Raw genomic sequence first — 17,599 nt, 5'->3', positions numbered from 1 at the left:
GAAAAATATCATTCACAAAATTCAGAAGACTTCACAATCAGCTTACCTGCTTACGCATCCAAATTGCATAAATAATATACAGAAGAAAGGAAAAGAAAATCCGGGATTATTACATGACGATCAGTTTGGCTTTAGGAGATGTAAAGACACCAGAGACGCACTTCTAACGTTGGGGTTGATAATGGAAGCAAGACTACAGAAAAATCAAGACACATTCAGAGGATCTGTCGACATGGAAAAAGCGTTCGAGAATGTAAAATTGTGTAAGATGTTTGAAACTGAGAGAAAAACAGGCGTAAGCTATAGGCATAGACGGGTAATATACAATATGTAGAAGAACCAAGAGGGAATAATAAGAGTGGACAACCAAGAACGAAGTGCTCGGATTAAAAACGATGTAAGACAGGGATATAGTCTTTCGCCCCTACGGTAAAATCAGTACATCAAAGAAGCAGTGATGGAAATACAGGACACATTCAGGAGTGGAATTAAAAGTCAAGGTGAAAGGAAATCTGTGATATGATTCACTAATGACATCCTGAGTGATCTGACGACTGGAGTGAACTATCGAATAAGTACATAATATGGAGAGTAAATCGAAGAAAGATGAAAGTAATGAGTAGTACCAGAAATGAGAACAGCGAGGAATTTAACATCAGGAATGATGAAGTTAAGGAATTCTACTACCTAGGCAGCAAAATAATAATGACGGATGGAGCAAGTAGGACATCAAAAGCATACTAGCAGTGGCAAGAAGGGCATTCCTGTCGAAGAGAAGTTTACTAGTATCAAACATAGGCCTTAATTTCTGAGAATGTACGTTTGTAGCACAGCATTGCATGGTAGTGAAATATGGACTGTGGAAAAACCGGAACAGAAGAGAATCGAAGCATCTGAGATGTAGTGCTAAAGATGATAGTTCAAAATTAGGTGGACTGGGGGGTAATGAACGAGGAAGTTCTGTGCATAGTCAGAGAGGAAAGGAATATATTGAAAACACAGGCATCAGGGAATGACTTCCATGGTACTAGAGGGAGATGCACATGGCAAAAGCTATAGGGGAAGACAGAGATTGGAACACATCCAGCAAGCAATTGAGTACGTAGGTTGTAAGTGCTATTCTGGGATGAGGAGGTTGGCGCAAGAAAGGAATCCGTCGTGGGCCAAATTAAATCAGTCAGAAGACTGATAACTGAAAAAAAGTATCCAGATCTGGAGGTTCAGAGGAGAACGAACACTGCCAGAATTCGTTTGTTATTGTTGTATGGGTCCAGCATCGAGAGTGACATTATAGGGTACACATGACACGAGTAACATTGGTTCGCAATGTTGGTAATTTGGACAGAAGACTTCAGTTTCTTGATGTGTTACGGCGAGTGGAAATATCCTGTCCTCGAGGACCTCCTCATATTGTCTGTCAACAAGTTGACACTAGACCGCTGTCAATGCTGTCCTGACCTATCTCAGTAAAAAGAGTGTCTGACTGTTGCCATGGTCTGCACTTTCAACAGATCTCTCACCCACTGATAAGATCTGATCATGGACTGCTGAGTCACTTGTACGCAACTACTGCCGTCATTGTGATTGGCATAGAGTTGAAGAAGTATGGAATAACATACCCATATCCGCCAGCTAAGTTGAACTCAACATACAGCTGGGGCAGAGCCGTTGTTGTTGCCACAGGTGTGCTAAATTATGCACAAAGTATATCCTCAAATTACCCACGAATACAATCATATATTCTTTATACTACACTTTTTTTGAGTTATCTGTCTTCTTATTGGTTTGATATGACCCACCACGAATTGCTCTCATGTGTCAATTTCTTCATCTCAGAATAGCATTTGCAAGCTTCATCCTCAATTATTTGCTGTATGTGTTTCAATCTCTGTCTTCCTCTACATTTTTTACCCTCTACAGCTCCCTCTAGTAGCATGGAAGTTATTCTGTGAGTTCCTATCATCCTGCGCCTTCTTCTTGTCTGTGTTTTCCAAATATTCTTTTCCTCGCCGATTCTATGGAGAACCTCCTCACTTCGTACCTTATCAGTCAACCTAATTTCCATAATTATTCTACAGCACCAAATATCAAATCCTTCGATTCTCTTCTGTTCCTGGTTTCCCACGGTCCATGGTTCACTATCATACAATGCTCTTCCCCAAATGCATGTTCCCAGCAATTTCTTTCTCAGACTGAGTCCTATGTTTGATACCAGTAGACTTTAGACTTTTCTTCGCCAGGTATGCCCTTTCTGCCAATGCTGTTCTACTTTTTATATCCTCCTTGCTCGTTCGTCATGGGTTACTTCTCTGTCTAGGCAGACAATTCCTTATCTTCATCTACTCTATGATATACTCGATAACTGAAGAAAATTTCGTAAGGTCGCAACAACAGTATTTCATTGGAAGACCGTTTTCGACAAAGCTGTGCTGTCATCATCGGTTTTTATGCTTTAACCATTTCACAATACGTTGTTCATCAGTGTTGCAAGCCCTTGGTGGACATAAACACTTATAACCGGCGCAATATAGTTATGTTTAGCTTGTAAATAATACTTTTATGTTTTATATGCAGACATGGTGAGATCGTCATGGCCGCGGGAAGTGAGCATGCAGTGTGAAGTGACTTGCGACACTGATGACCAATACGTCGTAAATATTATAAAGAATAAGATGCGGTGACGACAGCATTGCTCTGTCGAAACCGATCTTACACTGAAATGCGTTTAGATATCTTGGCTTGTGAAGTTTTATGCAGGTATCACACGCTGCAGATCGCACCCAAATTGACAGTGTCAGGAATATACAGGGTGTTACAAAAAGGTACGGCCAAACATTCAGGAAACAATCCTCACAAACAAAGAAAGAAAATATGTTATGTGGACATGTGTCCGGAAACGCTTACTTTCCATGTTAGAGCTCATTTTATTACTTCTCTTCAAATCACATTAATCATGGAATGGAAACACACAGCAACAGAACGTACCAGCGTGACTTCAAACACTTTGTTACAGGACATGTTCAAAATGTCCTCCGTTAGCGAGGATACATGCATCCACCCTCCGTCGCATGGAATCCCTGATGCGCTGATGCAGCCCTGGAGAATGGCGTATTGTATCACAGCCGTCCACAATACGAGCACGAAGAGTCTCTACATTTGGTACCGGGGTTGCGTAGACAAGAGCTTTCAAATGCCCCCATAAATGAAAGTCAAGAGGATTGATGGCAGGAGAGCGTGGAGGCCATGGAATGGGTCCGCCTCTACCAATCCATCGGTCACCGAATCTGTTGTTGAGAAGCGTACGAACACTTTGACTGAAATGTGCAGGAGCTCCATCGTGCATTAACCACATGTTGTGTCGTACTTGTAAAGGTACGTGTTCTAGCAGCACAGGTAGAGTATCCCGTATGAAATCATGATAACGTGCTCCATTGAGCATAGGTGGAAGAACATGGGGCCCAATCAAGACATCATCAACAATGCCTGCCCAAACGTTCACAGAAAATCTGTGTTGATGACGTGATTGTACAATTGCGTGCGGATTCTCGTCAGCCCACACATGTTGATTGTGAAAATTTACAATTTGATCACGTTGGAATGAAGCCTCATCCGTAAAGAGAACATTTGCACCGAGATGTGGATTAACGAATTGTTGGATGAACCATTCGCAGAAGTGTACCCGTGGAGGCCAATCAGCTGCTGATAGTGCCTGCACACGCTGTACATGGTACGGAAACAACCGGTTCTCCCGTAGCACTCTCCATACAGTGACGTGGTCAACGTTACCTTGTACAGCAGCAACGTCTCTGACGCTGACATTAGCGTTATCGTCAACTGCACGAAGAATTTTCTCGTCCATTGCAGGTGTCCTCGTCGTTCTAGGTCTTCCCCAGTCGCGAGTCATACGTTGGAATGTTCCGTGCTCCCTAAGACGCCGATCAATTGCTTCGAACGTCTTCCTGAACGGGACAGCTTCGTTCTGGGAATCTGTCTCGATACAAACGTACCGCGCCACTGCTATTGCCCCGTGCTAATCCATACATCAAATGGGCATCTGCCAACTCCGCGTTTGTAAACATTGCACTGACTTCAAAACCACGTTCGTGATGAACACTAACCTGTTGATGCTACGTACTGATGTGCTTGATGCTAGTACTGTAGAGCAATGAGTCGCATGTCAACACAAGCACCGAAGTCAACATTACCTTCCTTCAATTGGGCCAACTGGCGGTGAATCGAGCAAGTACAGTACATACTGACGAAACTAAAATTAGCTCTAACATGGAAATTAAGCGTTTCCGGACACATGTCCACATAACATCTTTTCTTTATTTGTGTGTGAGGAATGTTTCCTGAAAGTTTGGCCGTACCTTTTTGTAACACCCTGTATACTTCATGATTACCAATTCTGATGTTAAGTTTCTCCGTATTCTCATTTCTGCTACTTCTCATTACTTTATTAAACTGTATAGCAATGAAAATAAAATTTAGGAATAAGAATAAAATTCGTTTTATAAGCCTTCCTTCCTAGTGTTTCCATGTTATTAGTATGTAGTGAATTTAAGTTTCTGCCACGGATAAATAAACATCGGATAGAGTTGGCTAACATGTAAGTTAAGGAACTAGCCCATGTGCAATTGCACACATCAGCTGAGCACCTCATTCTCCGGGGTTAAACGAGCTGGAGCGTCATCAGGCATCATCTAGTTGACTCTCAATAAGAGCATTTTTTTTGTGGAGAGTTCATTACGCCAACGAATTTTATAAACGGTGATAATTCTTATGTTAAGGTAATTCTGATGATAGAGGAAAGCTGCCTTCAAACCAAGCCACAATACACTTTCGTATTGTATGTAGTTGATTTTACATTTTATGTTTCAAAGTAAAACAAGAAACTTTTGGGTCAATTTTATCTTCGCAAACAGTAGTGGAAAGCTGTGTCGAAGTTTCCGCACTCAGGTTCGCACGCAGCCGGAGTTCCAGCACTGCTCCCACCCCCTGCGCCGTCACATTAGTGCAACTCGCAGCCCGGCCGCGCGGTGACCGTCATTTGTTTGCGTTAAAACTGGCCCGTCACTGCGAGACTCGTGCCACTAATGACGCCAAATGTCGCCCTCACACCAGAGCACGCAACGCGGCCGCGCGAAGTGGAAACGAAAAGCGAACCACTTTTTCAGGTCACGCTTGCAGATTTAATACAGACTAGCTCATTACTGTATCTGGTCACGTTTATCATAGCCGTATGGATTGGAATGGAGGAATACATACAACACCGCTTATTTAGAGTCATGGTTAAAGTTATTTACAAAATAACCAGAGACATCAATAATATTGTTTTAACTACCATCAAGCAGTGTCATGTTCCAACTGCAACTTATCACTTTGTGATGAAAAGATTTCTGCCTTTGTCTACATAGATTGACGCTATCGTCTGTAAATGACATGTGCAACCGTAACTAGAAGTATACAGTAATTAATAAACCAGATTTCTGAATCTCTCTCTGGAAAATATAATGTAGCACATCGACCATATTTGGTCACAAATGCCCGAAGTTAAAAAGAGGATTTCAGCAACGCCACCCATAGGCGAGTGTGGATGTTGTGCTTTGCAATATATAGCTCAGCAGTCGGAATGTTGGGAGACACGCCAGGCTGGTGTTGTGTGGAAGTAATTAGCTCAGCAAAACTATAGCAGCAACGCAACACAAATCCTTCCACACCGGCGGCTGCCGAAGTGCTTAATGTACATACCAAATGTGTAGCACTGGACAAACATGCACAGCTCGGAGGATTATATGTATACCCAAGCCATTTCTACTAAAATCGCTTCTCTCAGCACCACAGGTCTACCACCACTAGGGATGTGTCTCCTTGCCTCTGTATGGGACACTGATCTAGGACCTCAGTTCGATCTGTACTGGGGCAGCCGCCCTGAAGCTGTTCGATCTTGGAGCCGCTGATACAGTGGGCGAATGCTGGCCTAGGGTAGCAGCAGACCGACCACCAGGAGAAGAGGGGGTGATAGGGGGAGGGGGGACAGTGACTCATGCCTGCTACGTCACCGATCCGTCGCCTTCCGACTAGATGATCACTCTACCCACAGATATATTCATTGCTAAGGTAAGAGAAAATCATACAACAACTGTATGCTTGTCCCCCCCTTTGTAGCCACAAGTACAACATTTGCACGTGGCAGTCATGTCTTCTTTAAAACCTTTTACACACAAGCTTGTGAAAACTTTTCTGCAATAATCCAGGAAGAACTATTACACAGTTTCAAATGAGTGCACTTTTGAGTGAAACGTTCCGTGGTGCAGCCATTCCAATGATTGCGATCAATGGCTTCAGAAAGTGTGGAATTTGTCTTCTAGACCAGGGCTGCACAACTCAGAAGTAGTTTGGGGCCAAACTAAAACTAGAATCTAAAGTGGAAGCCACAGTAGACTATTTGATCATCTGTGTCAAAGATAATCTTTAAAATTAATAAGTATTAATCATTATTCCAGTTATTAATTATAGTATATTTTCATTTAGCTGTGGCACAGAAATTGCTGACGTACTGCCTAGATGTAGATAACACAATATAAGAAGCAAACAAAAATATTAAACTTGACAAAACTACACCAAATTTATTTTTGAGCTCTTGAAATAAATGCATCATTTACAAAATATTTTTATTAAAAGACACCATTAATAACAGTGATTTATCACCATTTTATTAACATACTAGCTTGACGAACTATTACTTATGGAGACAGAATAAAAAGATGATAAGCTGGAACAAAAACCCTAATGTGAGACATTGCGTCTCATGTCAGCTACAATTTTTTCAAAATCTTGTCTCAAATTCTACGGTGACCTTTTTAATACGTGTTCTAAATTTTCGTCAGTTAACAAAGAGCGAATTTTGCTTTTAATTAAGTTCAGTACTGAGTATGTTGTTAACATATGTAAGTGCTACCAAATATTCTGAAAGCTTTTCCGCTGCAGATCTTAGATTATTAAATTTATTTTTGTCCAACCTATTATATAATTAAAGAGGACCACATTCTGTGTGCTTGGCTCTATAAATAGAAGAACTTTCTATGATCTTCAGTTGTAAATGCACATGTGTCTCTTCTGGGATTAGAAAAAAAGGATGTTCAACCACCTCGAACATGATTTCCTCCTCTAATTTATTAACGATACGAGAATGTTTCCGTCCAGCATAGCACGTTTATCTGAAGCAATTTTTTTGCAAGTAGGGGTATGGGTCACATATCCTTTCAACGACTGGTTTTTTGAAGAGTGCAAGATTCTTTTTGAAAGAATTATCAACAGTAGTTCTGAAATCAGCTCGTTTAAATGAGCCGTCTTATCAGTGAGAACACATAACTCACTGATCCAGGCTTTATTTTTCAATCCAGGAATGTCCTTCAGATAGTTTTTCATAAAACTATTTTCTCTCTTAGTGCAAAAAGTGCAGCAATACTCTTCCACGACCTAGCCAACGAACGTCTGTATGATACAACAAATCCCCTAATTTTGTGCCCATTGTTTTTTCACGAAATCCGCGAAATGTTGGGCGGTTAAGCCCCGTTGATCTGATGTAGTTGATAACAGAAACCACAGTTGACATGAAATGGTCGTATCCCAGAACTTTGGTGCGTAACACTGTTGATGGACAATTCAGTGGGATTTGCTTATTTTTGTTCCAGCATATTCTTCCATAAGTGATACTGCAGCAATCTTCTTTCCACGCATAGAAGATGCTCTAGCGGTGCAAATGTCAACTACATTATCACAACTGAAATCCAGTTTCTTCATGATATATTTTTTCACTTTGTTACAGATTCCTCCACCAATTGTTGGAACAGATTCGTGCCAGATCTTCTGTGATACTTCAACTGATGTCATCAACATGGATGATAGCTAAAATCTGTGCAATATCATTCATGTCAGTAGCGTCATCCATGACTTATGAGCAGTACTCGAATTCTTCAGCTTTCTTTCTTAAATGGTCATGACGGTTGGGAGAGATACCATGCACTCTTCTTTGAACTGCCATCCTGGACAAGCTTATGTTATCAAAAATTTGATTTGTCTTTCTCGATATAGTTCTAATACATCAATCATTACGCACTTTTTAAGAAATCACCTTCCATGAAAGTTTCTCCAGTAGCAGCAATTTATTTAGAAATCAACGATGTTATTTTGTAGGCACTTCACACTCTATCTTTCTTGAAAAACTGCTGTTGACTAAACAAAGATTTTATCAAATTTCAGGCTTTGGTTGTCCTCTCGTTATCATCAGGTTTCACCAAATCAGCATGTTTTAATTCAAAATTGTATTGGCTTTTACGTTCTTTTACAACTTCCTATTGATCCGTGGCAAACCAGAAAAAGCACTTTACCGTTGTACGGTATAAAAAACGAATTTATGTGTCCACTCCTTATTAAATAATCTGTGTTCAGACTCAATGCGCTGATGTGGTTGTTGTCACCCATCCTTTCTGACCACCTTAATAATTAAAAATCGTTTACCCTGCACGCAAATGTAAAAGCAGAGTGCTCATGGTAACTGACAAAAACCGTATTTAAAGTGGTGTGTTCGTCTCAAGACATTTGAATTTGAGCTTCTAACCGAGGACAATTATTTTCTCCTTTAATCAGAGCTACGTCATCAATATTAATTCTACAAGATTACAACAAATAGAGAGCGTAAGTATGACACAATTTTAACGGTCAAATATGAACATTCGTCAGAAATTAAATTCAGGTATTGTGAGACAACGTGACCACAGGACAGAGTCACTACAGTACAGTACCTTGGCAGTTTTTCCTTCTTCAACAACCTTTAAGTTCTGGAAAAACATCACACACCGCTTGAAAGTGCTACATTCATATGCAGCGCTTGCTTGTGTGTGAATGAAATAACTAGCTTATACTCGCGACTTTGTCCACGTGGAATATCAGCCGATCAAGAAGCTTCTCCAAACCTACTGTGCGCTACTTGGCAGCTGCGCGTACCATGTTTACTGGACTGCATTAGCACTGCAGTTTTGTTCTGACGGCTGTTTAATGATAGTACTTCTGGGTCCAAGCCCAGAACTGCTACGTTATCTTAAGCACATCCATTACTAATAAGTTTAATAATGTAAACCTAATTTTAACTAAGTGTCACAAAAACTGCCATTCCTAAAAGGTCGAAGAATTTTTAAATATCTACATTTATCATCATCATAGATTGATCCAAAAAATAACATAGAATTATATAAAAATATGGAATGATCACTCTTCAAAGGTTTTCCGGTGGGCCACAGCAAAAGACGTAACAGGCCACATGTGGCTTGCGTGCCATTTGTTCTGCACTCCTGCTCTAGACCCGATAAAGACTTTCCGGCGGTTTCCGATATTCCTGTGGATAGAGACACTAACGTTGTGCCTTGTTCAAATATTGATTTTTCCCATTGCAAAATCGCTGAATCTTCTGCAAGTGCTCGTCCCTCCTGAAGCCAAAGTGCTGTTTCTTCTGTAAATAGACCTGCTGATTCATTTCTGTCTTCAAAAGCTGGTTTCCTTCAGATTATAGATGATAAGACTTCTCCAAGAGAAGTTTCCCCTCAGCGTCTGACTGCTGAAGGCCGTCTCTCTGAGTATTCAATAGCTGCATTCCACATAAGTCTAAAGGATATAAGCCTAAGAAACAAAGTGTGAATCAAAGACAAGCCCGGAGCTAAAACGGAAGCCATAATCACTTCAAGCCATTATAAAAATGTGTTGGCTGAAACTAAAAGAGAGAAAGATGAAGAGCTTTTAATGAAAAGAGGAAGTTCAAAGAAAAAACTGACAAGTTCAATCTTCTGCGACGTAAGGCAACGCAAAATAAAGGTAAGATGCTAGAAGTGCGACCAAACGCTAAGAGAGTTTCTGCTAAAAAGAAACTTTTTCAAGAAGAAAAGAAGAAGAAAATTCCACTAATGAGACAGTGACACAGACTGCTCTTACTACAAGGAAGTGTTTTCTATATCTAAAGAAAATGAAGGAGCTGTAAACGCTGGGCTCATGAACTGTGCGCTGGATGTGATGAAGACGATGACAATTTCACATGCGAATTTTGTACATGACTTAACATTGTTTCTGAGTGCATAAATTGTGAATGAATTAGACTGAAATATTAACCCATAGTTAGCCGATTTCTCTATATCATTAGGAATAATTAATAATTTCATTTGTTGACGTTTTGTACCAACTACGTATCTCAAGACGTTTCTGTGTCATTTGTATTGTTATCTTAATAATAATCAGTGGTGAAATAAAAACTATGAGTCCGCAGCTCGTGGTCGTGCGGTAGCGTTCTCGCTTCCCACGCCCGGGTTCCCGGGTTCGATTCCCGGCGTGGTCAGGGATTTTCTCTGCCTCGTGATGACTGGGTGTTGTGTGCTGTCCTTAGGTTAGTTAGGTTTAAGTAGTTCTAAGTTCTAGGGGACTGATGACCATAGATGTTAAGTCCCATAGTGCTCAGAGCCAAAAACTATGAGCCTATCTATTTTTTAAACTAAACAGTCGATTTGGGAATGGTGGTCAAGGACTGGCCACTTTAAGTGGGTAAGGAAAGGTGGCCACCATGTAAGCATTCAGAAAAACGGCACAATGATGGTTCCATAAAATTTCTGGCTTGTTGTCGCATAAACATCACATCTTCTTCTGACATTTCAGCTGTATAGCATTCAGCCATCTTCAGGGTGGGCCGAGGTGACTAACGGTCCAGCACTTGCTCCGTACTTTTAAAGCAGCGAACCGCACAGCTGCGCATGCAGCCACAGCTGCATAAGGCGCCAGCGACGTTAATCGGCGCCAAAGAGGTATAACATGTGCCTGAAATTACGTATGTTACTGCACGCTCGATCCGTCCAGTGATATCGATGTGCCACTGCGAGATGCCTATGTTAATAGTCATGGTTTTATGAAAATTCAGTTTGACTTAGAGTGGTCACTTTACCCCACCTTCGCCGATCAGAGCCAGAGACATTTTGTTTATTGTTGAAAAAGGTAGCACAATTGACATTAGATAATACGGAGTCGCAGGGTCAATTAGAAGCGCAGTTGCCACAGCGAGATATAGAATTGTCAGTCAATGATCTAGTAGCTCCTTTCTCTGATAAATAGATTGGGGGTATGCAAGTATTTGTTAGGGATCTTAAGAATTGGGCAGAAATCGAAGACTGGACTGACGTGTAGCTTTTAACAGTGGCAAAGATACCGGTTAAGGGAGAAGCAATGCCTTATGCAGGATTTACGTTTGCTCTGAATGGAGGAGAAACATTTGAAGAGTTTAAGAAGGAACAGAAAGCAGAACAGTGCCAGAGATTTCCGAGAGCAAGTAGGTACGGTAGTAAAGAGCCATCGAGTCTCTGTGGAAGATTTTGCAGGTATGATCAGAAAGATCAATGGTTGTACGCACGAACTGGGACTGGACGCTGTAGTGAACGGAGTAACATTATGGGAGGCTGAGAAAAGGACACTTCACACATTTTTAAGGGTGTGTCCGCATAAATGTCAACCAGTCTGGAACAGGAGTTCCGAAGCAGGTGTTGACAGATGTGAAAATTACCGAACTATCAGTTTAATAAGTCACAGCTGCAAAATACTAACGCGAGTTCTTTACAGACGAATGGAAAAACTGGTAGAAGCGGACCTCGGGGAAGATCAGTTTGGATTCCGTAGAAATGTTGGAACACGTGAGGCAATACTAATCTTACGACTTATCTTAGAAGAAAGATTAAGAAAAGGAAAACCTACGTTTCTAGCATTTGTAGACTTAGAGAAAGCTTTTGACAACGTTAACTGGAATACTCTCTTTCAAATTCTGAAGGTGGCAGGGGTAAAATACAGGGAGCGAAAGGCTATTTACAATTTGTACAGAAACCAGGTGGCAGTTATAAGAGTCGAGGGGCATGAAAGGGAAGCAGTGGTTGGGAAAGGAGTGAGACAGGGTTGTAGCCTCTCCCCGATGTTATTCAATCTGTATATTGAGCAAGCAGTAAAGGAAACAAAAGAAAAATTCGGAGTAGGTATTAAAATTCATGGAGAAGAAGTAAAAACTTTGAGGTTCGCCGATGACATTGTAATTCTGTCAGAGACAGCAAAGGACTTGGAAGAGCAGTTGAACGGAATGGACAGTGTCTTGAAAGGAGGATATAAGATGAACATCAACAAAAGCAAAACGAGGATAATGGAATGTAGTCAAATTAAATCGGGTGATGCTGAGGGGATTAGATTAGGAAATGAGACACTTAAAGTAGTAAAGGAGTTTTGCTATTTAGGGAGCAAAATAACTGATGATGGTCGAAGTAGAGAGGATATAAAATGTAGACTGGCAATGGCAAGGAAATCGTTTCTGAAGAAGAGAAATTTGTTAAAATCGAGTATAGATTTAAGTGTCAGGAAGTCGTTTCTGAAAGTATTTGTATGGAGTGTAGCCATGTATGGAAGTGAAACATGGACGATAACTAGTTTGGACAAGAAGAGAATAGAAGCTTTCGAAATGTGGTGCTACAGAAGAATGCTGAAGATAAGGTGGGTAGATCACGTAACTAATGAGGAGGTATTGAATAGGATTGGGGAGAAGAGAAGTTTGTGGCACAACTTGACTAGAAGAAGGGATCGGTTGGTAGGACATGTTTTGAGGCATCAAGGGATCACAAATTCAGCATTGGAGGGCAGCGTGGAGGGTAAAAATCGTAGAGGGAGACCAAGAGATGAATACACTAAGCAGATTCAGAAGGATGTAGGTTGCAGTAGGTACTGGGAGATGAAGAAGCTTGCACAGGATAGAGTAGCATGGAGGGCTGCATCAAACCAGTCTGAGGACTGAAGACCACAACAACAACTGGTAGTTTGGCAGTGGAATGCGAGATAATTGATGTATTGACCAGATTACAAGGTGAACGGAGAATTTATCCAGTAAATATAAGGTTTTAAGAGTATGGGCAGACGGGACATATAAGGAAGCAATATCACCTGCCACGAATCAATGGAAGTAAGAACAAAGGTCAATATATCGTTAACAGTAGCTTCAGCAGTAGTGGGCCGAAGAAGAACAGTCGTTAAAAGCCAAAGGAAGTCCGAAGTCCACCTACGAGTGTACGTAATAAAATTTTGGTGCAGTGGAGGCGTATGCCGACGAGGATTGTGTGGTGGAAGGAGTACTAGGAAAGAATTGCAGGATTTTATTGGACACAGGGGAGAAAGTGTAGGTTGCCAGCAGGAATCAGACAGAATGGAACCCACCATGGTATATGAAGAAAATGAAGCACGGACCCGGCAGGTTATTTTGTGAAAAGAAGTCTTGTACATGTGCAAAAGAAGAATGGGAGAAAAGTGGTACCTGTAAACATACATAATTCTGGCATCAAATATTTGAGATTAAGAAACGGGTTATTAATCACTAGCGTGAATATCCTGGATGAAGAAAAGTGGGACATGAGGAGTCGCTGTAAGTTCTTCTTGATACAGGATGGTTGCGGGATCTCGACTGTTCAATATAAAATGTCAAATCAAAAACGCCTTCGGCCATCTATAGTTCCATTTTATTTTTTAATTTTTTTTATTTTTTAGTTTTTGCTACCAGTTTCAGCGTTATACTACGTCGTCTTCAGGTCCCATGACCGACGTGTAGGAATCCCCCCTCTTGTTCAATAGAAATAGTAGACAGTATTAAGTCACTCGTAAGCGTAGACTTCTTTTTAACAGCGAGGTCACCTCGTGCATCAATTGCAGGAGTGTCGGCCACGGGCAATCTCCAGAGGGCACTGAAACTGCGTTATGAACAAAAGTGAAGCATCTGAAGGGATCTGGCGAGAAACTGAAGGAGGAGTTAGAGCTAGAGTTCAAACAATTTTTTTTCCAAGGGGGCTGTTGTCACTGACACATATTACTCAGTACCGAATACCGATGGTGAGTGAATCACTAGTGTGCTGCAAATCATATACAGTACCAAGATACGTAGGTACTTACCGCCGATTCGGGAGATTCATTAATCAGCAGCTGAAGAATAATGTATTTGCCGATGAAAATAATACCCAGTAATTGTCGTCATGCCAAACACTTCAGTGAATGGGCCAAGACAACACAGATTTCGTTGCAATTAACAACATATGAATGTCAAGAGGGCTAGAGATGCCTACCCTTTGCCAAACATTACGGAAACTATGAATAATGTCTGAGCCAGTGACAATGTACTTAGAAAGTGGTTACCGTCAGCTAGATGTGGTTCGAGGAGACTGGTAAAAGTGATATCTTCACCACGGAGACATCATTAGTTCAGGAGAATGGTCTTTGGATTGAAAAACGCACCAGCAACATTTCAGAGAATGTTGGATAAGGTTCTAAAAGGTTTAAAACCACGTCAGTATTTGATATACTTGAACCACAAAATTGCGTTTTCAGATGTCATGGAGTAGCACAAATAGCGCTTAAGGGAGGTATTCTTGCGCTTGAGGACCACACATTTGACGCTGAGTATGGAGAAAAGTAATTTTGTGCTTCGCCAATTATTAATAAAGATAGGGTTAAGTCTGTCCTAAGGTAAATTTTACATACCTAAATCGGTGAAGGAACCGCAGTCGTATCTTCGAGTCTTTAATCAATACAGGATGTTGTCAGACCATTAACAGAGTTATTAAAGAAAGGTTAGAATTTCTTGTGCGTAGGAAATAACATCATGCGTTTGAGAAACTGAAAGAATTTTTGAAAGCAAGTCCAGTTTTTGTACTTCCGAATTTCAAGGAGGAGTTCATTCTGTTATGCAATGTGTCCAGTCATTCACTGGTTGTACGTTGTATCAAGAAGCAGAGGGCATGAAACGTCCAACAATCTATGCTTCAAGACAGATGAATTAAGCAAAAAAGAATTACTACACAACAGAAAATGAAATGAGGAAAAGTGAAGCTTCTGAAGTAAGCTCATAAGAAGCACTTTTATTTATAGAATCAAGTGCTTCAAGTGTTATCTCTATGCAAGAAAGTTTATGAGTTGCGTGAATCTGATTATGAGGTGATAAAAAAACGTGGGAAAATGCTGGGAAATGCGGATGAGTTAAGTATTAAAGTGGTGGTATTGGAAATAGGAGGTAATGAATTCAAGGAATGGCAAGTAGTTAACATGACAAATGTTAACACTTTCGTAATCAATCATTGTTTTCTGCACACTTCGCAGCAAAAAATGTGGATCACTGCTGAATACAACCAACATAATTCAACTGTGTCGCAGGACCTCTAAACGCTGAAAGCCTCAGGGTTACAGTCGTTGGGCTATACACAATATTTACCACAAGATGCCGGCCGCGGTGGTCTAGCGGTTCTAGGCGCGCAGTCCGGAACCGCGCGACTGCTACGGTCGCAGGTTCGAATCCTGCCTCGGGCATGGATGTGTGTGATGACAGCGTGTGTTCCAGAGTTCATGAACCAATTTGTACAAGGAAAAAAGGGAAACAAAATAATTTGGCCGGCCGAAGTGGCCGCGCGGTTCTGGCGCTGCAGTCTGGAACCGCGAGACCGCTACGGTCGCAGGTTCGAATCCTGCCTCGGGCATGGATGTGTGTGATGTCCTTAGGTTAGTTAGGTTTAACTAGTTCTAAGTTCTAGGGGACTAATGACCTCAGCAGTTGAGTCCCATAGTGCTCAGAGCCATTTGAACCATTTTTTTTTACCACAAGAGACCACTAGAGAACAATTCTCATTATGACAGTCAGTTCTGACGTAAACAAATACCATCAGACAACATCAAATAAAACACTTTATTAGAGACGAAACAGTCCCTAACGCTCGTAAATTAAACTTCATTACAATAAGTCACATTCAGAAGTCTTAGCACAGCGATTAAATGACATGAAGATTTGTTGTTCGTGATCCGAAATTGAACTCACTAGTAACCAAATGAAGCTTGTGTGTCTGATCGATCATCGATAAAGAAACGTGAAATATTGGAGTGTTCACCAGTATCAGTTTAAGGGACCGAATATTCGAACCTGGAAATAAATGATGATACGTTTAGCACAGCCCCATGAACACCATGAAGGTTATATTGAGCAAGAGAAGTAACCACGAAAGGTATAGAATAAAGTTCAATGTAGAAGTGTGAAGCACCATGAAGTAGAGCTGTGGTGATAGATGGGGAGTAGAACCCAGTAGCTATATGAATTGTTAACAAGGAACAGCCAGATGTCAGATGATAAATATGATCGCAAATAGCGAGATACTGGGACCTGACAAGACGATACAAGTGATTTTCGACTTCCAGGGATTCAAAACTAGAACCTTTCGCTTTTGTTAGCTAGGAACAGACATGAAATATTTATTGTCCCTTCGCCAGTAGTGAGATGTGCACAGGTTCGGCTTGAGGTAATGCAACGAAAACGTCAGGGCTGCCTGAGACTCTAACCCCGCTCATGTCGTCATTGTTGACTCCACACGAAGGGGTGTCAATTATCAAATCCTCGTTCACTGTTAGTTAGGACCGCACGGTTGGTAGAGACCTGGAGAAGTTTGGCGACGTGAGGTAACAACGAACCTTGGGACAGTGTCATCTAGAAGGGTTCAGTCCCAGATAAAAATTGGAATTTGAGCTCAAATCCCCAATCCCGTGCCAATATTTTCAAAATCGTAAGGTCACTGAAAATGAGAAAGGCCGATTGCTTCGTGAAGTAAAATAACATTACTAGAGACAGAGTTTCTACAAGCAGCGACTTCCGCCTCTGACAGCCGAGAGTAATCCAACTCTGTTCCAGTCAATAACGAATGGACATGTTTAATGTTGATTTGGACACAGGGCGCAGTCCTGCGCGTTCTGTAGTTACCGTTACTGGAGGTTTAGAGGGTACGTTTGTGGCTGTTAAAAATTTGTACAACCAGTGGGAACAAACCCACACCTTAGCCACTAAATGCTTCCCTCACTTCAACAAACCACCGCATTTCACATGAGTTAGCATCATGTTTTGTGATAATGTGATGCGGAGCACACGTTACGAAATGCGTTGATTTCCACTTGGGCTGATGTGAATAAAGCTATTCGAGGTCTAGTAGTAACATCATGCAGCACGAAAGCAAAGCCATGATATCAAACCTGTTCTCTTCCATCCCATTTTAAGCCGTATTCCGTCTGTCTGTTACAAGCATCAGTCTCATAGAAGATCAGAGACTTTCCTTCGTTTTCTAACCAGCAAGTAATAGAAAAATCTTGCAGAAACATGTCTGTGAAAGGTCTCGTGGTTGACTACCATTGTAAGTTAAATTTCACCACCAACAGCGAGCGGGTACTTAATACAGACTAGAGTCCGCCAAAGTGATCGCGGGAGCTTATGATCTCCAGCGGACTTGACTGTGCTCGAATTAACAAGTATAATATTATGAAACATATTGGGAGATTAAAACTGTGTGCTGGACCGAGACTCGAACTCGGGACCTTTTGCCTTTCGCGAGCAAGTGCTCTACCAGCTGAGCTACCCAAGCACGACTCACAACACCACCTCACAGCCGTAATTCCACCAGTACCTCGTCTCTTACCTTCCAAACTTCGCACAAGATCCCCTGCATACCTTGCAGAACCATGTCTCCGCAGT

Source organism: Schistocerca nitens, chromosome 1, assembly GCF_023898315.1.
Source record: "Schistocerca nitens isolate TAMUIC-IGC-003100 chromosome 1, iqSchNite1.1, whole genome shotgun sequence".
Lineage (NCBI taxonomy): Eukaryota > Metazoa > Arthropoda > Insecta > Orthoptera > Acrididae > Schistocerca > Schistocerca nitens.
The sequence above is the reverse complement of the archived record's forward strand: the minus strand, read 5'-3'. Positions refer to the sequence as shown.